Genomic DNA, 24,246 nt, shown 5'->3' with positions numbered 1-24,246 from the left:
AAACTAAGGTTCAGACTTGACCCAAAGTGGGGAAGCTGGCTGAAATGAAGTGAGTGAAAGTCGCTCAGCTGTGCCCGACTCTTTGCAACCCCATGGACTATAGAGTCCACGGAATTCTCCAGGCCAGAAGACTGGAGTGGGTAGCATTTCCCTTCTCCAGGGGATCTTTCCAACCCAGGGATCAAACCCAGGTCTCCCTCATTATGGGCAGATTCTTTACCATCTGAGCCACCAGGGCAACCCAAGTATACTAGAGTGAGTAGCCTATCCATTCTCCAGCAGATCTTCCCGACCTAGGAATTGGACCGGGGTCTCCTGCATTGCAGGCAGATTCTTTACCAACTGAGCTATCGGGGAAGCTGACTGGTTTCTTTGAATCTCATTTTGGTATCTTTTCTGGACTATGCTATTTCCCCAGCAGAAGAGAAATTCTTAAATTTTCAGATATGCAAAAAATATTATTTTCTTCTGTAAATCTTCCCTTAGCTTGATCTGAGTCACAAACATTAAATACCACTAAACTTGTCCAATGTATCTGGCATACGAGGTGAGCCTGGTGGGCCGAGTCCCTAGTGGCCATAGGGAGCAGATATGCTCCCGGTCCATGGCGACCCACTGCAACTGGCACCAAGTGTCAGCTCACTCCTGGAACAGCCCCAACCTCGGGGGAAAGCTGCCTGAACTCTTCCCACAGTCTCTGCCCACAGAGACTCTGGGCTCCATTCTGCTGCGTCCATGTCTCCACCTTGTATGTGAGTGGGGAGAGAATTTGCCATCACGCAGTCCTCCTAGAATTCACTTCCCCCAGGTTTTTGCTGTGACTTGGTTTCCTTACTCATAGAAAGAGTGTGTAGCTTCTGGTGACAAATAGAGACAAGGCTTGGCATGCAGTAGAGCTCAGTCAACAAGAAACGCTACTTTCTGGGCTTCAGGTGTCTGCATTTCCTTCTTTTTCCTTTCAAAGCCCCATTGGATTGTCTGCTGTTCTCTTCATTCCCGTGCAAGGATGAGAAAGCAGACTTAGAGGATTCAGTCACTGAATCATTTGCGCCCAAAGTCACAAAGCTGGGCTTACCACCTCCCCTTCTTTTACCCACTAATTCTCACCCCCATCATTCAGCTCTTGAATCAGAGACATCTAAAAATTAGTAATTGCAGACTCAAAAGACAAAAAAGCACAGTTGCAAAAATACTCCAGACAGTAGTCATCAAGTCCATCTGTCAACTGCAGCTCCCCACCCTTGGGCCAGCCACAACCTCGGGGCTTTTGCTTGGCAGCAGAACTTGTCCTGCAAACATCAGCATCAGCAGCTCATGTCCTGCAAATGTCCATTTGGTCAAATACTGCACACTCAATGTTCCGTCCCCCAGAACTCAGAGTTCAGGCTGAAATAGATGCCCCTGAGCACAGACACACAGGGGTCAGAGGGCAAATGTGCAGCTACACCCACCCCCTGCCCCGTCTTGTAGTCCCTGACCCCACAGGAGCTGCTGGGACTCAAGGACGCCTCCTCCCTGGAGCATGGGGTCCTCTGGACACAGCCGGGTCTGGGTGTCGTCCCTGAAAGAGGGACAGTGGTGGGCAGGCGCTTTCTTGGTGGGAAATTCTAGCATAGTAACCCCTCCCACCCACTCACTTTATTTTTTTTCTTTTTAAAAATCTATTTAAATATGTAAAAAATGTTTTACAATGTTGTGTTGGTTTCTGCCATTCAAATCACCATAATTAAACATACATCGACTCCCCCCATCCTACCCCTCCAGGTCAACACAGAGCGCCAGACTGGGCTCACTGTGCTACCCAGCAACTTCCCACCAGCTATCCATCTTATGCCTGATAGAGTACATACGTTGACACTGTTGTCTCCATTCTTCCCAATCTCTCCCTCCTCCACTGTGTCCACAAGTCCATTCTTTACATCTGTGTGTCCATTCCTTCCTAGTAAGTCACTTCCTCAATACCATTATTTTTTTAGGTTTCATATGTATAAGCATTAATATATTTGTTTTTCTCTTTCTGACTTACTTCACTGTGTATAACAGGTCCTAGGTTCACCTACCTTACTAGAACTAACTCAAATTCACTCTTTTTATGGCTGAGTGATAGTCCATTGTATATATGGACCACATCTTGATCCATTCATCTGTCGATGGACATCAAAATTGCTTCAAGTCCTGGCTATTGTAAACAGTGCTGCTATGTACCTCAGGGTACATGTGCATTTTTCGACACAGTTTTCTCAGGGTATATGCCCAGTAGTGGGGCTGATGGGTCATTTGTTGTTGTTCAGTTGCTCAGCTGTGTCCGACTCTCTGCGACCCCATGGACTGCAGCATGCCAGGCCTCCCTGTCCATCTCTACGTCCTGGAGTTTGCTCAAACCCATGTCCACTGACTCCAAGATGTCATCCAACCATCTCATCCTCTGCTGCACCCTTCTCCTTCTCCCTTTCCCAGTGTTAGGGTCTTTTCCAATGTGTTGGCCCATCAAGTGGCCAAAGTATTGGAACTTTAGCTTCAGCATCAGTCTTTTCAATGAGTATTCAAGGTTGATTTCCTTTAGGATTGACTGGTTTGATTTCCTTCCAGTCCAAGGGATTCTCAAGAGTCTTCTTCAGCACCACAGTTCAAAAGCATCAATTCTTTGGCACTCAGCCTTCATTATGGTTAAACTCTCACATCCATACGTGACTAGTGGAAAAACCATGGTTTTGAGTATACAGACCATTGTCGGCCAAGTGATGTCTCTGCTTTCTAATATGCTGTCTAAGTTTGTCATAGATTTTCTTATTCTTGAACTGTGGTGTTGGAGAAGACTCTTGAGAGTCCCTTGGACTGCAAGGAGATCCAATCAGTCCATTCTAAAGGAGATCAGTCCTGGGTGATCACTGGAAGGACTGATGCTGAAGCTGAAACTCCAATACTTTGGCCACCTCATGCGAAGAGTTGACTCACTGGAAAAGACTCTGATGCTGGGAAGGATAGGGGCCAGGAGGAGAAGGGAACAACAGAGAATGAGATGGCTGGATGGCATCACCGACTCGATGGAGGTGAGTTTGAGTGAACTCCGAGAGTTGGTGATGGACAGGGAGGCCTGGCGTGCTGTGATTCATGGGGTCACAGAGAGTCGGACACGACTGAGCAACTAAACTGAACAGAACTTCTTCCAAGGAGCAAGCTTCTTTTAATTTCATGGCTGTTCTCACCATATGCAGTGATTGTGGAGCCCAAGAAAATAAAGTCTGTCTCTATTTCTACTTTTTTCCCCATCTATTTGCTATGAAGTGATGGGATCAGATGCCATGATCTTAGTTTTCTGAATGTTGAGTTTTAAGCCAGCTTTTTCACTCTTCTTTTTTCACCTCATCAAGAGGCTCTTTAGTTCCTCTTCAATTTCTGCCATTAGGGTGGTATCATCTGTATAGTTCAGGTTATTGATATTTCTCCTCGGGGATCAAACCCACATCTCCTGCATTGGTATGCAGATTCTTCACTACTGAGCCACCTGCAAAGCCCACATGTATACATATACAGGTACATGTAAAACTGAATCACTTTACTGTACATGTGAAAGTAACAGAATATTGTAAATCAACAATACTTCAATTAGAAATAAAAGAAAGAACGAAGACACTGCCTAATTAATATGAACCTCCTGGGATCAAAGGTGAGCTGATGCTGGAGAAGGAGGGCCAGAGACCACCACCAGGGGAGACTCTTCTTGCTGGGACAGCAAACCCTGGGGAGGGCGATGGAGGAGCCTCAGATGCTTCTCCTGGATCCCAGCTATCGTTCCTTTTTGACTTGCTCCCATTTCAAACCCTTTCATATTCCAGGCCTCTTGTTGCTAGCTCCCTGCCTCTCTGTTCTGCCCCCAGTGTGTTCTTTAGTCCAAAATAAGTGGTATCTCCCCTCCTGTCACTCTCCTCCCTTAGTCCAGGCCCCAGGCTCCTTGCTTCTCTCTCCCATCTTCCACCTGCATGCTTTCCCCGCTGCTGTGCTCAGCTACAGAAATGCCAGATTCCTACCCCCAGCTCCATCAGTGTTGTCTCCCCTCCTTTCCCCTCTAACAAGGTGCTCTGAACCTACACCTCACATGTGTTCCGGGTCCCTGCGCTGTCCCGGGGTGGGGGTGTCAGACCCTACTGCAGGCTCTCATAGGTGCAGGTGAGCTCTTCCAAATTCTTCTCCAGGATCTGTGCCTGCTGCCTCGCCTTTCAACTGACTCTGTCTTTGCCCCCTCATGCAAGTGCTTTGCCTCTTTTACCAGGAAGGACACACCCATCAAATGGAAGACATCTACAGTGACTGCATGCACCACTGGGCTCCCTTGGACATTGCAACAGCTATGCTTCCAAAAGCTTTCCTGACTTTGCCAATTTGGACTGAGACTCAAGTAGTGGCCATGAAGCACTGAGAACTGGCTGCTAAGATGTTTTGGACATTCTTCCCAATGCCTTTCATGGCTTGGTAGAGTCTCTTTGTACAGGAAACAATCTGGGGTGTGATCTTATGTAGAAGCCCCAAAGTCACCTCCTTTGTGTTGATGCCAGTTGACACAAGGCGACTGGCTTCAGTTTCTGCTGATGACCTGCTTTTACTTTCCACCATGATGGTGGACACAGCAGTCACAGCAGTCACTTCTCCCAGCCCTATCCCACCAACATAGTGTCAGACTGGCCCCCTCTGACATGGATGCCAGAGCCAGGCCAAGGACGCCCAGGAAGCAAGACACAGAGCCAGCAGAGGCGGTTGCCACCTTGGAGATGGTGCAGTCCCTGTGCACTTTGTCAACCTTGCCTGCCAGTGCACGGAGCTTTCTTATGCCCTCCTCAAGTTTCCGTTTCACCTGAGGCAACTTCTCCAGAAACCTCTTTCTGTCCAACTGGCCTCGTTGGAGCCTGTCTTAGTCCCCCACAGCAAGTTCTGTGCAGCTTGTTCAGATATTTACGCAGTGCATCTGCCTCTCCCCTGTAACAACGAATGTCAAGGTATTACGAAAGACTATGTTAGTCTGTAAAATAGGTTCAGCAAGAGCTATTCTGCATAAGCTGCAGATTTTATTATAAATCACCAGGAAAGAATTTTACAAATGCAAACATTTTTTCAACATTAAACACATATTTGGGCATTGCAGATGCTCCATGTACATATTCAATCGTGGAATAAAGCAGCAAAAGTCACCTTAGGATACTCTTAAGAGAAGTATTTGATAAAGACATCTCACCGGCAGATCAACACCATCACTTCTAAAGTGTGTGTAGAGTGGGAACTCCACAGATAAACAAAGGCCAGTGGGATTAGAGCAGAAAAACTGTCACTCAAGGGCCTGAGTGTGTAGTGAGGCATCAACATTTTTTTGCCCTTGGCTACTACTGGGCAGTGGTTCCTAAGCCCCTAGAATATTCTGGCTGATACAAGCATCCTTGTCACCTGGGCCATTGGAGAGTCTGACAAGGTGATGAGTGGCCTCTGGGTCACATGGTATCAGTTCTGACCTCTGGAGAAGCTGGACTCTAGGGCATTAGTCTGACCTCCAGGAGGGGCTAGAGACCATCGGTCAGGATGATCTGTTAAATAGGATGAGGGCAGTGTTCTGTGTGCCCTGCCGCACACTGAATCCAGGACAGTAACGTGTCTGGAGGACAATGGAAGCTTCGTGTGTGAAACCCGCCCAAACTCTGCCCTGTGGCTGATGGGAAACTGCATCCCTCCATGTAATAAACTGTAACTGGGATCATGACAGCTTTCAGTGAGTCTGTGCATCCCTTGAGGGAATTCTTAAACTTGAGGTAAGTTGTGGGAATCTCCCAAATTTGCCATTGGTCTCAAATGTTAGGACAGTCCTGGGAATTGTGCCCTCAGAATTTTCAGACTGGCTAACTCTCTGTACTTGGAATTTTTTTAAATATCAAAACTCATAGCTAAAAGGATCCTTAACGATCATTTCGCCTGGGATCTGCTGTCCCCCAAGCCTGATTTCCTTGATCTTCCCAGAGGAAGATCACTGGGTCCATTCACTGCCCCAGTTGACAGGGAAGCAGGAGATGTGCTGTGAGCCCTGGTTCCTTTTGGACTCTCCAGCCCACCTCCCTGACTCCTGACCCATCACTCAGCACCCTGACATCTTGTGTATCACCAGCCTAACTCACACTTTACCTATGACAGCTTCACCAGTTTGCCCTCCAAGGCCATGTGCAACTTTGTGGAGCCTCTAAAAATTCAAGAGACTTGAGGAAACACCTATTTCTGCTTTATTGACTATGCCAAAGCCTTTGACTGTGTAGATCACAATAAACTGTGGAAAATTCTGAAAGAGATGGGAATCCCAGACCACCTGACCTGCCTCTTGAGAAACCTATATGCAGGTCAGGAAGCAACAGTTAGAACTGGACATGGAACAACAGACTGGTTCCAAATAGGAAAAGCAGTATGTCAAGGATGTATATTGTCACCTTGTTTATTTAACTTATATGCAGAGTACATCATGAGGAACGCTGGGCTGGAAGAAGCACAAGCTGGAATCAAGATTGCTGGGAGAAATATCAATAACCTCAGATATGCAGATGACACCACCCTTATGGCAGAAAGTGAAGAAGAACTAAAAAGCCTCTTGATGAAAGTGAAAGAGGAGAGTGAAAAAGTTGGCTTAAAGCTCAACATTCAGAAAACGAAGATCATGGCATCCGGTCCCATCACTTCATGGGAAATAGATGTGGAAACAGTGGAAACAGTGTCAGACTTTATTTTTTGGGGCTCCAAAATCACTGCAGATGCTGACTGCAGCCATGAAATTAAAAGACGCTTACTCCTTGGAAGGAAAGTTATGACCAACCTCAGTTCAGTTCAGTTCAGTTCAGTCGCTCAGTCGTGTCCGACTCTCCGCGACCCCATGAATCACAGCACGCCAGGCCTCCCTGTCAATCACCAACTCCCGGAGTACACTCAAACTCATGTCCACAGAATCGGTGACGCCATCCAGCCATCTCATTCTCCGTCGTCCCCTTCTCATCCCGCCCCCAACCTTTCCCAGCATTAGAGTCTTTTCCAGTGAGTCAACTCGTCGCATGAGGTGGCCAAAGTATTGCAGTTTCAGCTTTAGCATCAGTCCCTCCAATGAACATCCAGCATTGATCTCCTTTAGAATGGACTGGTTGGATTTCCTTGCAGTATAAGGGACTCTCAAGAGTCTTCTCCAACACCACAGTTCAAAAGCATCGATTCTTCGGCGATCAGCCTTCTTCTAGACAACATATTAAAAAGCAGAGACATTACTTTGCCAACAAAGGTCCATCTAGTCAAGGCTATGTTTTTTCCCGTGGTCATGTATGGATGTGAGAGTTGGACTGTGAAGAAAGCTGATCGCCGAAGAATTGACGCTTTTCAACTGTGGTGTTGGAGAAGACTCTTGAGAGTCCCTTGGACTGCAAGGAGATCCAACCAGTCCATTCTAAAGGAGATCAGTCCTGAGTGTTCAATGGAAGGACTGATGCTAAAGCTGAAACTGCAATACTTTGTCACCTCATGCGACGAGTTGACTCACTGGAAAAGACTCTGATGCTGGGAGGGATTGGGGGCAGGAGGAGAAGGGGATGACAGAGAATGAGATGGCTGGATGGCATCACCGACTCTGTGGACATGAGTTTGAGTGAACTCTGGGAGTTGGTGATGGACAGGGAGGCCTGGCGTGCTGTGATTCATGGGGTCACAAAGAGTTGGACACGACTGAGTGACTGAACTGAACTGAACTGAGGAAACACCCATCTGAATGGCTGAGCCTGAAGAGACCTGCACTTGCACAGCTGGTGGAGGAAGTGTTTTCCTCTTGTTGGGGATGCATGAGACTCCTCAGAATCCCTCAAATGACACACAATCACAGCCACTCATTGTGACCCTGGAGGGCTCACTGAGTCACATGGCCTTCCACTTTCAGGGTGGCTCCACATAGATTAGAAGAGGGTCCCACATGGAGTGGGAACCCAGGTCCCAGGCAGGGTGTGGAGGACCCGGTCACCCAGGGCCCTCTAGCCCAGCATGAGGGGATCCCGTCAGGGAGGGAAGAAATGCTCCCCCCTCCCACTCAGGGGACCTCTGCTAGGGTCACAGCCCCTTCAGTTCTGTATCCTCGGGGCCCACTCTCTTCACTCTAGTCCTCGTCCTGCTGCCCAAGCCTGCCTACTAGTCCTCCAACCTGGACCCTCTGCTCCACCCTGACCCTGGGTCTGACCCTGGTGCAGGCCTGCCTCATGATTGTAGCTGGTTCCCCACCTCTGACCCTGCAGTTCACTCTGAGGCCATCACCACAATCCATCAGATTGAATTGCTATTCCCATTGGACACAGGACAGATCTGGGGCTCCAAGACATAAGCCCAGAGCCCCAGAGCTGGGCAGGGCTAGAGCCAGGATCCCACCAGCTCCATCCAGTTCCTCTGCAGCCTCTCTGCTGTATGGGCCAGCAGGATCCTGCGGGGTTGGTACAGTTCCTAAGATGGGGAATGAAAGCGCTCTAGTCAGAATCCCCAGGAACACAAAGTGATGCTGGTGTCAGGATTTCCTGACATGTTCCAAAGTATATCCTTCTTGGTTCTCATCTCCAGGAAAAAGGCTCTTGACCCCTGTGTCTTTCCAACAAGCTTTAAATTTTAACATTAATTGAGTATCTACTCTATACCGGCTATCATATGAAGCACTTTGCATGCATGGTTTCAGTGTCCTCACAATAAAACTGAACAGATAAAGAAACTAAAGCAGAGAGTAGTTCAGTAACTTGCCCAAGTCACATAACCTGCTCTTCTCGCAGGTTTCTATCTCTTCTCAACCTGAGGCTATATACTGCCAGCAAATGACGTGGAGGAAATGTTCCTCATGCATTCTTGAGGTGGAACATCCTCAACCCCATTCATAGGATGCTGCCTGGAGGAGATGTGCCTGCCAGGAGGAAGCTATCCTGGGTGAGATCTTTTTTGGGAGATCTGGGTGACTTAAGTGACGTTCTTGTCACACCTGGGGGTTACCTGGATAAATCAGCCTCAGCCACAGAACTCTCTCAGGGTTTCTCTTCAGTGAGTAGGAAATGCACTTCTTCTTTGCTCACTCTTTCCGGAAATGTCCAATGACATCCTTAAAAAAGCTTTTGCCTTCTAGACAGAAAAATAAAAACATCAGAAGAAATTATGATGGAAGGTAAATGGTACTGAGTTTAAAGCGGTTAAAATTCATCCTCCTGAGCAGTAGTCATCTTAGGTACTGATGATGGATTCACCTGGGGCTTCGTGTGGACTGTTCTTCCTCCCAAATTCATACGATGAAGCCCTGAATGTCCCTCCAGCCTTGGAATGACTATACGAAGATAGGGACTTTAAGGTGGTAATTATAATGATATGACGCCATCCATAAGTATATGGCCTTAATCCAGTAAGATCAGTGTCCTCTTAGAAGAAAAACCAAATCTCTCTTCCTCTCTCTGTCCTGAAGCATGAAGACTTATTAATTTTTCTCTTTTTCCTGTGTCACTAAGGGAGAAAGGAATACAGGGCTCACATGGAAGGAATCCAAAACACTAAATCTGTGTATTGATTGATTGGGGTTGGGGTGGATGGGGGAATAACTGAGCACTTGGGTGTCTGCAGGGAAGCATTTGAGATCAGTAGAGTCAGTACCTGCCTGAGGTATCACACCTGATAAGCAGGTGCTTATATATGAGAGTACTTGGCAGGTGTCTAAACATAGAACAGGGAAGGGGGGATTCAGGAGGAGGGAAGAGGTTTCCACCTAAATGAACACATTCCAGGTAGAAGGGATAGCACCACAATAGGCGGGACCTACTGTGTGGCCCAGGCCATGGACACACACTATATTTGATCCTCATCATAACATAGGGAAATACTTTTCCAATTTTACAGGTGAGGTCAGGTAAGGCCCCCCACATCACACAGGTGACAGGTGGCAAAAGCCAGACTGAGGTTCAGTTCAGAGTCCGCTGACGCCTGAAGGGCAACTGGGCTGGAGGCAGGGAGAGAACTGGAGGAAACGCCCTCTGTGGTTACCCTCCAGCATCTGGAAGGAAGATTGGACAAAAGAAGAGGACAGGAGAAGTTCCAGGGATGCTGGGGAACTTCCTCTCCACACCCCACCTGGCCCTGGGGACTCCCTCTGCTCTCCCCACTCCCGATGTCCTGGCTTCACTTCTGAGTCACTTACTGGACAACAGGGGGAGAAAGTGAATACCTTAGACTTGGCTCCCCGAGTAGAGGTCCTGGAAGGAGGCCTTGTGGATGGATCCCTGGGTGAAGGAACCCCCAACTCCTCTGGGGGGCCCGAGGATGCTTAACCAGTCCCTTCTTGGTTCTTGATTCTTCTCTAGGTTAATTCAGTCAGTTGGCATCACCTCAGTTCTGGGTCACAAGTAGGAACCAGCCAGATAAGAGACTGCTGACTACCAGAGCAGTCCCCAGGTCTTCTGAGCTCAGGGTGGCAGCAGGGGGTCTCAGAGATGTCCCTTCAGCTCCTTGTCTGCGTCAGGATGGAAGGAAGTGTGGCTTCACCCTTGGGGAAGAAAAAGCAGACCGTTGGCTTGATCATGAGTGAGCAGTGACTGCAGGAAGCAGTGAAGGGCAAGGTCTCTGGTGGATTCCCCAGGGATGGCCACGAGTGCCATCAAAGACTTTACCCAGCATGGTTCTCTGTCTCCTGGGCTCTGCTGGCCACTAGTTAAGGAAAGTTACTCTTCATCCCACCGGCTCCCTCCAGGCCAAGTCAGAGTCCTGATCTCCTGTTGGGGTACAAGGAGAAGGTAATAAGACAGGAGACAGTCATCTGCAAAGTTATAGGAGCAATAAAACCAGAGAAAGAAGAACAGACAGGAAGGAATACTCTGGAAATTACGTGAGGCTGGGAACACTTGTGTTCAGTTGTGTTCAGTTCAGTTCATTTCAGTCGCTCAGTCGTGTCCGACTCTCCGCAACCCCATGAATCACAGCACGCCAGGCCTCCCTGTCCATCACCAACTCCCGGAGATCACTCAAACTCATGTCCACAGAGTCGGTGATGCCATCCAGCCATCTCATTCTCCGTCGTCCCCTTCTCCTCCCGCCCCCAACCTTTCCCAGCATCAGAGTCTTTCCCAGTGAGTCAACTCGTAGCATGAGGTGGCCAAAGTATTGGAGTTTCAGCTTTAGCATCAGTCCTTCCAATGAACACCCAGGATCGATCTGATTGGTAATAGGTGATATTGATCTAGCATCTATGACGTGCAGACTCCTGAAACTCACCTAAACTTAGGTCAGCCCAAGTTTTCACACTGATTCCAGAGCCTGGACTTCAACCCAAGTCTTTCTGCTCTGTGCCCTTTAATGTACAAAAATATATACTTGTGGATATATGTCTGTCAGTAAATAACTCTTCTCATTCATTCTAAAATGATGTCTTGCTCCCTGTGCTCAAGTCTCTGCCTTGATAAAGTTCCTGGTGCTTCAGCTCCCGCAGACCATGTCCTTCTTGTTTCTGCAAGAGTCTTTGTCCCACAAGGGCCTGGAGTCCCACCAGCCCCACCCCCATCCCTGCAGCCCTGCCTTGGGTGGCTGAGGACCTGAATGGTGCCCCATCCTCTCTGCTGTCCTCCCCTGACTGTTAGATTTGGGGCTCTTTCTAATTATTTATGTAAATAATAGTGCAAAGAACACCCTTCTTGTGGAAAACTTTGCGTGCATTTGACTGCTTCCTTAAGTTATTTCAGAAGTAGAATAACTATCTGAGTGGATCAACATCTAAAATTCTTTTATACTTAGAGCCACACCGCTTTGGAAAGAAACTGCACCAGTTTGCATTCACACTCATGCTGTGTGGTGTGTCCAGCCTTTCAGTCTCGCCAGTTCCCAGTTGTTTAAGTGGCAGATCTTTATATTGACAGAATCTCTTTTGATTCTGGTTGTGACTATCTTGTGCTGGGAGATAGCGAAAGAAAGCAAATGTTGCTTATGTTTATGTGCTATTCTAAGAATTTAAAAAAAGCACTTATTAACTACCCCTTCTGAAACCTGGCTGAAATGATAGTAAAGGTCCTTATAGTTACAGTAACAGCTATTGATGAGAGTGGTTTGTGTTTCTGATTTTGTTCCACACTGGTATTTGCTCTAAGATTTCACAAATTATAAAGCGTATTTACTGACAAGCTGGAAGTCGGTACCCATGTATCCCTGTTGATAGCCAGGAAGCTGAAGCATAGATGCTTTGTGATTTGCCCAAGGTCAGAATCCTTGTTCAGCACAGACTGGGTTCCAACCCACCCTTGGGCTCAAGAACCCATACTCTGCCTCTGCTCACTCTGTGGCTAATTAAAAAATAAATAAATAAATCCTGAATGGTGGCAATAGGAGCCTAGAGTCTTCAACACATATTTGAGGACTGAGTGAATGGAGAAGTGATAGCTGAACAGAGAAGAGTAGAGGGAGAGAAACAGCAAGAGTGAACAAAGGCAAGAAAAATGGCCTGCTGGGCAGAGTTCCAGAGAGGGACCAAGATGAGAGGGAGCCAGAGGGGAGAGCAGGGGACAAGCTCACTGGTCCCATGGTGCATCCCATATTCACAGCAGCCTTAAGTCTGCAGCAAAGTGGGGAAATCAGAATGGAAAGACAGCAGAAAAAAATTTCTGTTTTATGGAAATCACAGGTCCTCGTCCAAGCACTCTACAAAAATTCGCCCATCAACCCTTCTCCATTTTAATTTGAATAGGCAATCCAGGATCAGACATATGAGAAATATGACAACCTGGAAAAAAAAAGATTAAAATGACATCAGAAGAAACAGATAATTTTAAAAAATTATTTATTTATTTATTCGGCCAAGCTGGATCTTAGCTGCGGCACATGGCATATTTTAGCTGTGGCATAAGAACTCTTGGTTGAGCTTGTGGAATCGAGTTCCCTGACAAGGGATGGAACCCGGGCCACCTGCATTGGGAGCGTGGAGTCTTAGCCTCTGGACCACCAAAGAAGTCACAAAACAGAGAATTTTGAAAATTGAAAAATTTTGAAAACTCAAACCCATGTCTCATGAAGATTAGAAAGATATTTTATTCATAAAATGAGAACAAGATGCATGGAAAAGGGAAATAAATAATGAAACAAACAAAAATAGACCGTGGAAATTAATAAAGTGTTTACAAAATGACTGTGAAGAAAGGATGGAAAAGAAAATCAAAGGAAGCTTCCAGAAAACGGAATAAACAAATGACAGAAGAAATGGAGCTAAAGGGAATGGAAAGGTTGCCATCATAGTTGCTTCTGAGAAAGTTATCTGGGGATGAGCTGCAGGGGAGAGAGAGGTGTGCGTGTTTTTATGGAGTGAGAAAAGACACAACCATGAAAGGTGTGGATCCAGGAAGCAGGAACATCAACCAGAGAGAAGGGAATCCAAGCATCCTAGCTGGGCACGCAGCAGACCTAGAGAGAAATCAGTCCAGAACGGAATAAAAAGTCCAGAATCTGTGGGGACAGAGGACGCGATATCATACGAGGAATAGTTTGAAAGAAATGAAGGAAATGTTGGAGATAAAACCTGTTAACACTCTTGTTTGATTTTTAACTTTTTGAAAAGAACTGAGCCATTACTTATCTATACCTATCTGTATCTATCTATCTATCTATCTATATCGGAGAAGGCAATGGCAAGCCACTCCAGTACTCTTGCCTAGAAAATCCCATGGATGGAGCAGCCTGGTAGGCTGCAGTCCGTGGGGTCGCTAAGGGTTGGACACGACTGAGCGACTTCACTTTCACTTTTCACTTTCACACATTGGAGAAGGAAATGGCAACCCACTCCAGTGTTCTTGCCTGGAGAATCCCAGGGACGGGGAAGCCTGGTGGGCTTCCGTCTATGGGGTCACACAGAGTCGGACATGACTGAAGTGACTTAGCAGTAGCAGCAGCAGCATCTATCTATATATATATGGGCTTCCCTGGTGACTCAGAGGTTAAAGCATCTGCCTCCAACGCAGGAGACCCTGGTTTGGATCCCTGGGTTCTATCCCTGGGTTGGGAAGATCCCCTGGAGAAAGAAAAGGCAACCCACTCCAGTACTCTTGCCTGGAGAATCCCATGGTTGGAGGAGCCTGGTAGGCTACAGTCCACAGGGTCGCAAAGAGTCGGACACGACTGAGCGACTTCACTTTCACCTTCATATATATATATATATATTTTTTTTTTACCATATGACTTTTTACTTATATATATATATATATTTTGGATGTACTACGTGGCTTGTGGGATCTTAATACCATGACGAGATAGCAAACCTGGTCCATGGTAGTAAAAGTGGAATCTTAACCATTGGACTGCCAGAATATTCCCAAAACAGAGCATTTAAACATGAGAACTAATGGATTTGTTGTCAATCAATATGAAAATTATAGTACACCGCTAGAAGTAGGGAGACGAAGCCCTGAAGGAAGGAAAGGATTAATATTTCCTTTTCTTCTTTGTTTTATTATTTATGTCCCTTTTCCATGTATCTTGTTCTCACTTTATGAATAAAATATCTTTCTAATCTTGAGATGTGGGTTTGAGTTTTCAAAAATTTTCCATTTTCAAAGTTCTTCCACCAGAGGGGAGTCAGGAAATACTGGCTGCACCTGAGGACCCCAGAAATAAAAGTTTAAATAAAGTGCTTATGACTACAAAGATTTTTAATACAGGGTATAAATTTAGTAATATAATGATATTATGAGAAGATGGGGAAAGGTATGAGAAAATGGATTAACATAACTGAAATTCTTTCCTGGTAAATAATTAAATATCAAAAATTTTAAATCAAGAGAAGGAAAAATGTAATACCTAGCATTTATTAGCTATTGTAGCTGATGACTCCCCTCTTTGCACCAAGCAGCATTCCAAGTGCGTAGTAGGCTTTCACTTACTTTTAGTTCTCACAATGACCCTTTAAGAAAGGAAACTGAAGCTCAGAGAAGTTAAGGAACGTATTCAAAGTACCCAGCTAGTGCCACAGCCAGAGTTCGAGTCCAGGTTCCTATCTCTGGAGCAAACACTCTCACACTATTCTGTCCCCCAATGTAAGAATATCATCTAAAGAAAGAAGCTTTTCCTTGGGAAGGAATGAGCAGAATTCTCTGTAGAAACTGATTTATTTTAACTATATGCACTCAGCACTCAGATTTTTTAAACTTTAAGACAGCAGAAGTCACTTTATAGTAGTCAGTAATCCACAAGAATGGGATTGTGTCCGGTGCCACCACCTTAAAATGGTGGGAGCAATCAGATGAAGGACAAATAAGAAGCCTAACTGCTGCTCTGACAACTGTCAGTGTAGGAGACATGTTCGTGTTGACGAAACCAAGTTCTCTAAAAACGTAGGGATGATGACACACAGAAACCAGAATAATGAGAGTGAACTGTGACCCTAAAGAGACACGCTGTCCAGCAGCATCGTGCCCCCCCACACGTGTACCCATGGGCTTCTGTCCATCAAAGGAAGGAAGACCCCTTGCAGTGGAGGTGAATCCCACAGGCTGGCATCTCTGCTCCTGCAAAGGCAGGGATGCTCTTGAAGATGCTCAGAGCAGTGGTTCCCAGGGGCACCACATAGAATCATAATGGAAAATAAATATCATCTTGTTTAATTGGACCAGGCTGAGTGTGTTAAAGGACATTAGTCCATAATAATATTAAAATTAGAACATTTTAGAAAAAATATATCCAAAAAGGATTCACATGTACACACTGCTAAATGTAGACTAGATAGTCATCACGGACCTACTGTATAGCACACACAACTCTGCTCAGTGTTCTCTAATAACCTAAATGGGAATAGAATTTGAAAAAGAATAGATACATATATATGTATAACTGAATCACTTTGTACACCTGAAGCTAACAATACTGTTAATCAATTGTACTCAATTATATAAATATACCACCAAAGTTATATATAAAATAGTGGTTTTGTTGCAAATAAGAATTAGTATAATGGGAAGTATTTAATTCTTAATTGAATTTAATAAGAAAAGGAGTCTTGCATTCTATGGCTATTTTCCCTTCTGTTTATTCATGTGAGCATTTATAAAGTTTTGAGAAATAAAACAAGAAAAATACCTGACATCCCAAGACTGGCCTGTTGTCACAACAGGGCGATGCTCTTCTCCGGTTGGATGTAAAGGCTCTCACAGAACTCCAGACTCACACAGGGTCACCCTGAAAGCAGGAGCGAAGGAGACAGCAAACACCCATCACTGTGCCCCCACCAACACCACACCCTCTCCCTTGGCCGAAAAGCAACACTGCTCCTTCTTTGCCAATCACACCTTTATCCTCACTCTGGTCTCCATACATGGAGTTACTGAGACTCTCATTGACTCCCCCGCTCCCCACCGCCACCATTCTCTGCAGCACTCAACCTGGAGTGGCCCTGTTTCCTTAGAGCCTCCCACAAATTGCCTCACCTGAGCACCACCCTAGAATCTTTCTTTCTACGTGTTCCTCTGCAATGCCCAGGGTTCTCCCTCAGGAAGAGTAACCTAACCCTCAGCTTGTTCGCTAGGAAGTGTGTCTGGTGGCAGAGACTGGAGGCGCTGACATGTGGATGGAAGAGAATTTATACAAGCAGGCCCCCCTTGAAGCACGTGGGAGAGGAGAGTTGGCTGGTACCCTGCCTCCTTCTCTGCCTGGAAGCTGTATGACCCCGGGAGCCAGGGCAGCCAACTGGAATCATGAAACACGAGGACCAAGTGCCAAGGCAGAGAGGAGGAGGGCATCAGCAGAAAAGGCTGCCTAGGATCACGCCAAACACTTGTAAATGTGGCTACACCCTTGACCTCATCCTTCCGCCCTTCCCTCCCATTCTTGTCCTGGTCCTGACCCTTGTCTGGGGCCTCAGCTGCCTGTGGATGCTGGACAGTGCTCCCTCTGCTGGATTCCTATCCGGAGTGTCCTCCTCTGTTAGCCTCTGAGGGATCACTTCCTGGAAAGGCTGCTGGTAGGAGAGAGAAGGGAGGACCCTGGAGAAACTTGTCCCTGCCCAACTGTAGGGCCAGATGCAGAGCCTCACAAAAGAAGAGTGTGTTCCTTTTTTTTTTTTTTTCCTGTTTTTTATTTATTTTTTTATTTTTATTTTTTTTATTTGACAATATTATATTGGTTGGTTTTGCCATACATTGACATGAATTCGCCCCAGGTGTACATGAGTTCCCCCTCCTGAACCCCCCTCTCACCTCCCTCCTCCCTTTATCCTCCCTCTGGGTCATCCCCGCACACCAGCCCCGAGTATCCTGTCACATGCATTGACCCTGAACTGCTGATTCGTTTCACATATGACAACATACATGTTTCAATGTCATTCTCTCAAATCATCCCACCCTCACCCTCTCCCACAAAGTCCCAAAGACTGTTCAATACAACTGTGTCTCTTTTGCTGTCTCGTATACAGGGTTATATTTCCATCTTTCTAAATTCCATATATATGTGTTAGTATACTGTATTGGTGCGTTTCTTTCTGTCTTACTTCACTCTGTATAATAGGCTCCATATGATCCAGCAATCGCACTTCTGGGCATACACACCGAGAATTGAAAGAGACACATGTACTCCAATGTTCATCACTGCACTGTTTATAATAGCCAGGATATGGAAGCAACCTAGATGTCCATCTGCAGATGAATGGATAAGAAAGCTTTGGTACATATACACAATGGAGTATTACTCAGCCATTAAAAAGAATGCATTTGAATCAGTTCTAATGAGTGTGTTCCTTTTTGACTGCAGTCAGAGATAAGATCAGTCGCTCAGTCGTGTCCAACTCTCCGCGACCCCATGAATCACAGCACGCCAGGCCTCCCTGTCCATCACCAACTCCCGGAGTTCACTCAAACTCATGTCCACAGAGTCGGTGATGCCATCCAGCCATCTCATTCTCCGTCGTCCCCTTCTCCTCCTGCCCCCAACCTTTCCCAGCATCAGAGTCTTTTCCAGTGAGTCAACTCGTCGCATGAGGTGGCCAAAGTATTGCAGTTTCAGCTTTAGCATCAGTCCCTCCAATGAACATCCAGGATTGATCTCCTTTAGAATGGACTGGTTGGATCTCCTTGCAGTATAAGGGACTCTCAAGAGTCTTCTCCAACACCACAGTTCAAAAGCATCGATTCTTCGGCGATCAGCCTTCTTCACAGTCCAACTCTCACATCCATACATGACCACTGGAAAAACCATTGCCTTGACTAGACGGACCTTGGTTGGCAAAGTAATGTCTCTGCTTTTTAATATACTATCAAGGTTGGTCATAACTTTCCTTCCAAGGAGCAAGCGTCTTTTAATTTCATGGCTGCAATCAGCATCTGCAGTGATTTTGGAGCCCAAAAAAATAAAGTCTGACACTGTTTCCACTGTTTTTCCATCTATTTCCCAGGAAGTGATGGGACCGGATGCCATGATCTTCGTTTTCTGAATGTTGAGCTTCAAGCCAACCTTTTCACTCTCCTCTTTCACTTTCATCAAGAGGCTTTTGAGTTCCTCTTCACTTTCTGCCATAAGGGTGGTGTCATCTGCATATCTGAGGTTATTGATATTTCTCCCAGCAATCTTGATTCCAGCTTGTGCTTCTTCCAGCCCAGGGTTCCTCATGATGTACTCTGCATATAAGTTAAATAAGCAAGGTGACAATATACAACCTTGACGTACACCTTTTCCTATTTGGAACCAGTCTGTTGTTCCATGTCCAGTTCTAACTTTGACTGCAGTAGGTACCTGTTAAATACCGACTCCTTTAAGGAGTACCTTCTCCTTTAAGGTACCTTCTCCTTTAAGGAGAAGAAAGAGACAGGCAAGGAGGGAGGGAGAGCAGGAGAGGAGGAGAAGGCAAAGGAAGGAGGGAGAAGGTAGGATGTAGACGAAAATTAGGAAGAAGAAACAAAAATATTGTAATCAATCCTGAAACCCAGAGTAGCCTAAATGTAAACCTGAAAGGAAAAAAAAAAAAAAGCTAACTGTAAACGCACTGGACAAAATGAAAACATACTGGAAAAACGCTGCTGAGTTGAAACTTTTCTCACCAGGACACAAATCCCAGAAACCACTGAACCTCTTAAAAATTGAAAATTGCAAAGGACACCATAAACCAAATCAGAATACAAGAGACCTGGAGACAGTGTTTGCAATATTTACAGTAGACACGAGTGAATATCCTCAACACACATAGGGACTACAAACCCACACAGGAAGACTGAAATCAGCTTTCAAAAACAAGAAATCAGAACAAACAATTCCCCGGGAGGTGACTTGCCCAGGGTCACATAGCTCTCTGTGGGCAGAGTGGAGGCCAAGTCCAGACCTTAAGACATAGGTAAATAGGTGGGGAATGTGATTTTATTATATTTTTTTTAACTGATCAACTTGTACATTTTATTCTTTTTTATTTATTTATTTATATTTTGTTTCAGCTGGGCCTCCTGGCATGTGGGATCTCAGTTCCCTGACCAGGAATGAAATCCACAATACCCTCAGTGGAAGCATAGAGTCTGAACCATGGGACTTCCAGGAAAGTCCTAGGAATGCGAATTTAAAAATCCCAAAGTTTCTAGGTTTGGTCTCTGCCTGCCTAAACACATAGATCTAAGGTCATGCCCCTCCTATTATACTGACATGTCTACAGTTTGGCTTTTTTTAATCTTAATATTGCAAAACCAAGATTGCAACACAGACATAGTGCAGTAAGCCCTTCTCACTTCCTCCATCCGGGCCGACCTCCCCTGCACAGGACCACCCATCACCCACAGTCCTGAACTGAGGGCCCAGAGAGCACAGGAAGACAAAGCCCTGGGTCTCCCCACTTGGTCACCTGTCCTTCCCCTCTCGGGTCTCAGTGTCCCCTCAGAGCCTGGCACTGAACAGGCCCTGAGCGACAGGGTGGTGATGAACCTGGATTCCTTGTATCTCAGAAAGAACCCTTTCCCCATCAGCCTCAGCACAGCACCCAGGGACAGCCTCAGGGTGGCCAATGCACAGGAGGAAAGGGTCTGACCTCCTCCATCCCTTTGCCTCCTACAAATTGCCCAACAGGCTGTGTACCCTCAACACACACTTTCCTTCTGGAGTCACCACTAATGTCTCAAGGTTGCTCAGGAGAGCTGCAAGCTCCTAGACAGAACACTTGCCAGGCCTCCAGCAGCTGACCTGTCCAGCCTCCAAGCAGGTGCACATTCAGGCCCTTGGGAGGGAGCAGCAGGAGGTGCTGGGAGAGGTGGGTGGAGCCAGTGCTGAAGTCTGGGGTGCTGCCTCCTGTCAGCAGGGGCCCACTCCCATAGAAGCTCTGGGGGGATGTTCCCTGCCTCTCCCAGCTGGTGGTGGCTGTAGCTTTCCCTGACTTGTGGCTGCATCCCTGCATCCTGCCTCCATCTTTTCATGGCCTTCTCCCCCTACTCTCTGTTTTCTCTGTGTGTATCTGACAAGGATGCTAGTTGATTTAGGGTCTACCCAGATAAGCTGCAATGCTCTTGTTACAAGATGTTTCACTTAAAGGATTTTCAAAGACCCTTTTCCACATAAGGTCCCATACACAGTTGCAGAGATTAGGTCATGGACATACTTTTTGGGGGGCCACCATTTAACCCACTACAGGACCCACAAATATCAGTTTTCCCCCTTAAGGTCCTCTGGACTGATGTTCACCTTGTGTAGGAGAAGTGCTGGAGGGTGCCCATGTCTGCCCACCAAGGCGGAGGGAGCAGTCCCCAGGGCTGCCTGACCACCCACCACATGTGAGCATGAGAGCCCAGGGGCCACTGATCCCAGAGTCCCTTGTGGAAGGGAGGGGTCCTTGCTCCCTCTCCAGCTGGCCATGTGTGTCCGTGGAGCCTAAATGCTAATGCCCATCCTTGTCCAGCCTCTCTTGTTCCCCCTGCTCATCCCGCCTCACTGCTGGCCCCTGAGGTGGACCGTCCACCCTGGTCCCAGCAAGTGCTCACCTCTTCACTTGCCTCCACCGAGCAGTCAACTTCCTACTGGTCTCTGACTGCTGGCATTAGATACCTCCTCATTCCTAGTTCTGCCCTGTTGCTTATCCTTCCAAGTAATTCCAAATCTTACTTTCAGGTTGTGGTTGTGAATACAAAACCCAGAAATGTCTATGATCATTTTCTGGCTGTGATCCTCTTGGGGTGATGGTGAGATGCTCAGAGGGGCTCCATTGAGATTAAAGAACTGTAAGAGATTGAGAGAGGTCACATCTGATGCTGTGTCACAGCATCTCCCCTGTTTATGACAACAATGGGCATTCAGAGACAGAGGACGAGGTGGCGGCAGGTCACTGAACTTTACTATCTGACTGTTGGGCAAATAAAAAAGCTTTAGTTGCCTATAAGGTTTTTAAAATATTGAATAGATATTAATCTAGAGAGATCAACAAAAAAGGTAACACTTATTTTGTGCTTTTTGAATAATTTTTGAACACTGACCATCTTGTAGTTTTTTTCCCCACAAAAATGCCATGCTTTTTCTGCATTGGTGGCTGTAGAAAAGACTTATAATTGTCCCCAAATTTTCATCCTTCCCTCCTTTTTAAAAAAATAAAAAAGCTTAAAACTTTTTTCTTAATGTAGTAAAATATACATAACATAAAATTGGCTACTTTAATCATTTTTAGTGTCCTTATTTTTTACAGAGAAAGCACTGAATTTTTGGTGGGTTCGTGGCAGCCCAGACTCCCTTGTAGCTCCATGTAACCTCATTGCTAAAACTAATCACAGGTGAGGGAAATGACGTGTGGATCTTCTAAAACATGTCGCTGAAGGGAAATTCCTGTGCTCCATGTCCTCTTTTGTCCTTCCTTTGGGCAGGAATGTGTGACGAGAACCAGCTTCCATGTACAATCCCTGGGAATGATGGCAGAGCAGTAACAGTCAACCTACCTACCACTTACCTCCCAAATACCTAGCAACTTGGATTTTCATATCTGAAATGAAAAAATCTACATTGTTTGTTGATAATACCAATATATTTTGTAAGCCCTTCATTACAGCAGCTCAGCATCCCCATCCCAACCAATACTAGACCTTGCCTAGGCTTCATCCCTCCTCTAGGCTTAAAGTTTTCTCATCCTTTCAGAACTCTGTCTCTCTGTTCAGACCCTATGAATTGACCACTGCTTGGATCATCTGTGGCTGTGACATTGACTTCTCCCAGGTCCCACATCAGAGCCCTCCCCTCTCCTGGGGATCCCAACACTGTGGCCTGTGAATCAGTGACCTCTTCAGGCTTCCAAGACTCAGTTCCCAGACTGGCCCAGCCTAGCCCTGGTATCAAACAAGATTAAGAGCCAATCCCTACAAACTCCCATCCCTCAGCCTTCCCAAGGCAAAGTCAGGAGGAACTAGGACTAACTTGTAATAAGTATGGGTACGCTTTCTGGGGTGATGGAAAATTCTGGAATTATGTAGCGGTGATGTTTATACATAGTGAATATACCGTAAGCTACTTTTCCATTGTGATTGTATGCTATGTGACTTATATCTCAATATTTAAAAATGTTACATTTTATTTTTTTTTTAGGTAATTATTTTTTATTGGAGGCAAATTATTTTACAATATTATATTGGTTGGTTTTGCCATACATTGATATGAATTTGCCCCGGGTTTACATAAGTTCCCCCTCCTGAACCCCCCTCCCACCTCCCTCCTCCCTTTATCCTCCCTCTGGGTCATCCCCGCATGCCAGCCCCGAGCATCCTATAACATGCATTGACCCTGGACTAGTGATTCGTTTCACATATGACAACATACGTGTTTCAATGCCATTCTCCCAAATCATCCCACCCTCACCCTCTCCCATAGAGTCCCAAAGACTGTTCTATACATCCGTGTCTCTTTTGCTGAAAATGTTACATTTTAGAAAGCTGTGGAGATGATAGGGGAAGAGATTCAGAAGAGGACATCCTGAGAACGGACAGGGAGTGAGAGGGTAACAGGCAGGAAGGCTAGGGGTCTCCAAATGGAGGAAATAGGCTGCAAGTGTCAGGCATTTTTTAAACTACAAGTGTCAGATTTTTTCCCTTCTCTATACAAATTTAAAAGGAGGTTTCTTTTAAAATTCTGTGTTGCCATGACGATGCCTGGTTCCACCTGAACTTAACTTTTCTCAAACCTTGAACTAACCAGTGCATTTTTCTCATGGAAATGTTTTTCTGAAGCTATGTTAATGAACTGTGTATTTACCCTAGACTCTGTCTTTCTTCAAATCAGTTCCAGTTCCGGTTCACCTAAGACTCAGAAATGACATTACAAACCAGTATGTTTTACTCATGCAAATGTTCTCTTAAACTATGTTAATGAGACTATGTCTTTGCTTGGAAATCTGCCTTTCTTCAAGATTCATGTCAATTGTTTTATGGTCCAGGACAACTCAGCTCGTGCCACCGTTATCTCAAAATGCATGTTGTGGGTGAGGAGCCTGGTGCCAGTCTCTGAGTTTTGAGACATTTCCTTTCTCTAATTAGCAGCCTGCTGGTAGGTATATAACTTCCTGCTAAAGACTAGCAGGGGGTTACTACTTCTGCCCTCTTCTGATGTCTGTATCGGAAGTTTTCTCTATCTCTTTTATACTTTAATAAAACCTTATAACACAAAAGCTCTGAGTGAACAACCCTTGTCACTGGCCCCGGCTTGAATTCCTCTCCTCTGGAGGCCAAGAATCCCGGCGTCTTTCACGGCTCAGCAACAACCTTTCAGAAGGGTCAGATGGAGAGAGGACAGGGCAGAAAGGAGGAAGCTGTGACCAAATCTCTTACTGCAGAAAGCAAAGTGACAAGTGACAGGGGTCATGCATGGAGCTGCTGGTTCCAGGAGGTGAAGCACATTCAGGGGCTCTGGAGGGGATCCTAGTGGAGTGGAGGAGGTGGAAGAGGCCTCCAAGATCCTTTCTTATGGTTCCAGGATCACTTATCCACGAAAAGCAATGAACTACTGATACTCACAGCCAGTTGGGTGGGTCACAAGGGCAGTTTTGTTGAGTGAATGCTTTAAAAGGTCAGTCTTAAAGTGTTACACAATACCTGAGTTCACTTATAAAATATTCTTAAAATGCCAAAATTCTAGGGGTGGAGAACAGACCAGTTGTTGCCAAGAGTTAGGGAAGACCTAGGAAGGGTGACCTTAAAGGCCCAGCACAGAGAGTTTGTAGCGACAGAACACTCTGTATGTTGATTGCCATGTTGGTTAAATGGGGAATCTGCACATGTGGTAAACTGCCGTAGG

The 24,246-nt window shown here is 45.9% G+C and overlaps 1 pseudogene; it reads right to left on the bottom strand.

Annotated features, from left to right (window-relative positions):
- Nucleotides 1-4,392: 4,392 nt before the first annotated feature.
- Nucleotides 4,393-20,383, bottom strand: LOC129536096 (apolipoprotein L3-like; annotated as a pseudogene).
- Between the last annotated feature and the right edge of the window lie 3,863 nt (nucleotides 20,384-24,246).

Source organism: Moschus berezovskii, chromosome 6, assembly GCF_049115385.1.
Source record: "Moschus berezovskii isolate FMDL1 chromosome 6, NW_MosBer_1.0, whole genome shotgun sequence".
In the NCBI taxonomy this organism is placed as follows: Eukaryota; Metazoa; Chordata; class Mammalia; order Artiodactyla; family Moschidae; genus Moschus; species Moschus berezovskii.
This window is presented reverse-complemented; position numbering and strand designations above follow the sequence as displayed.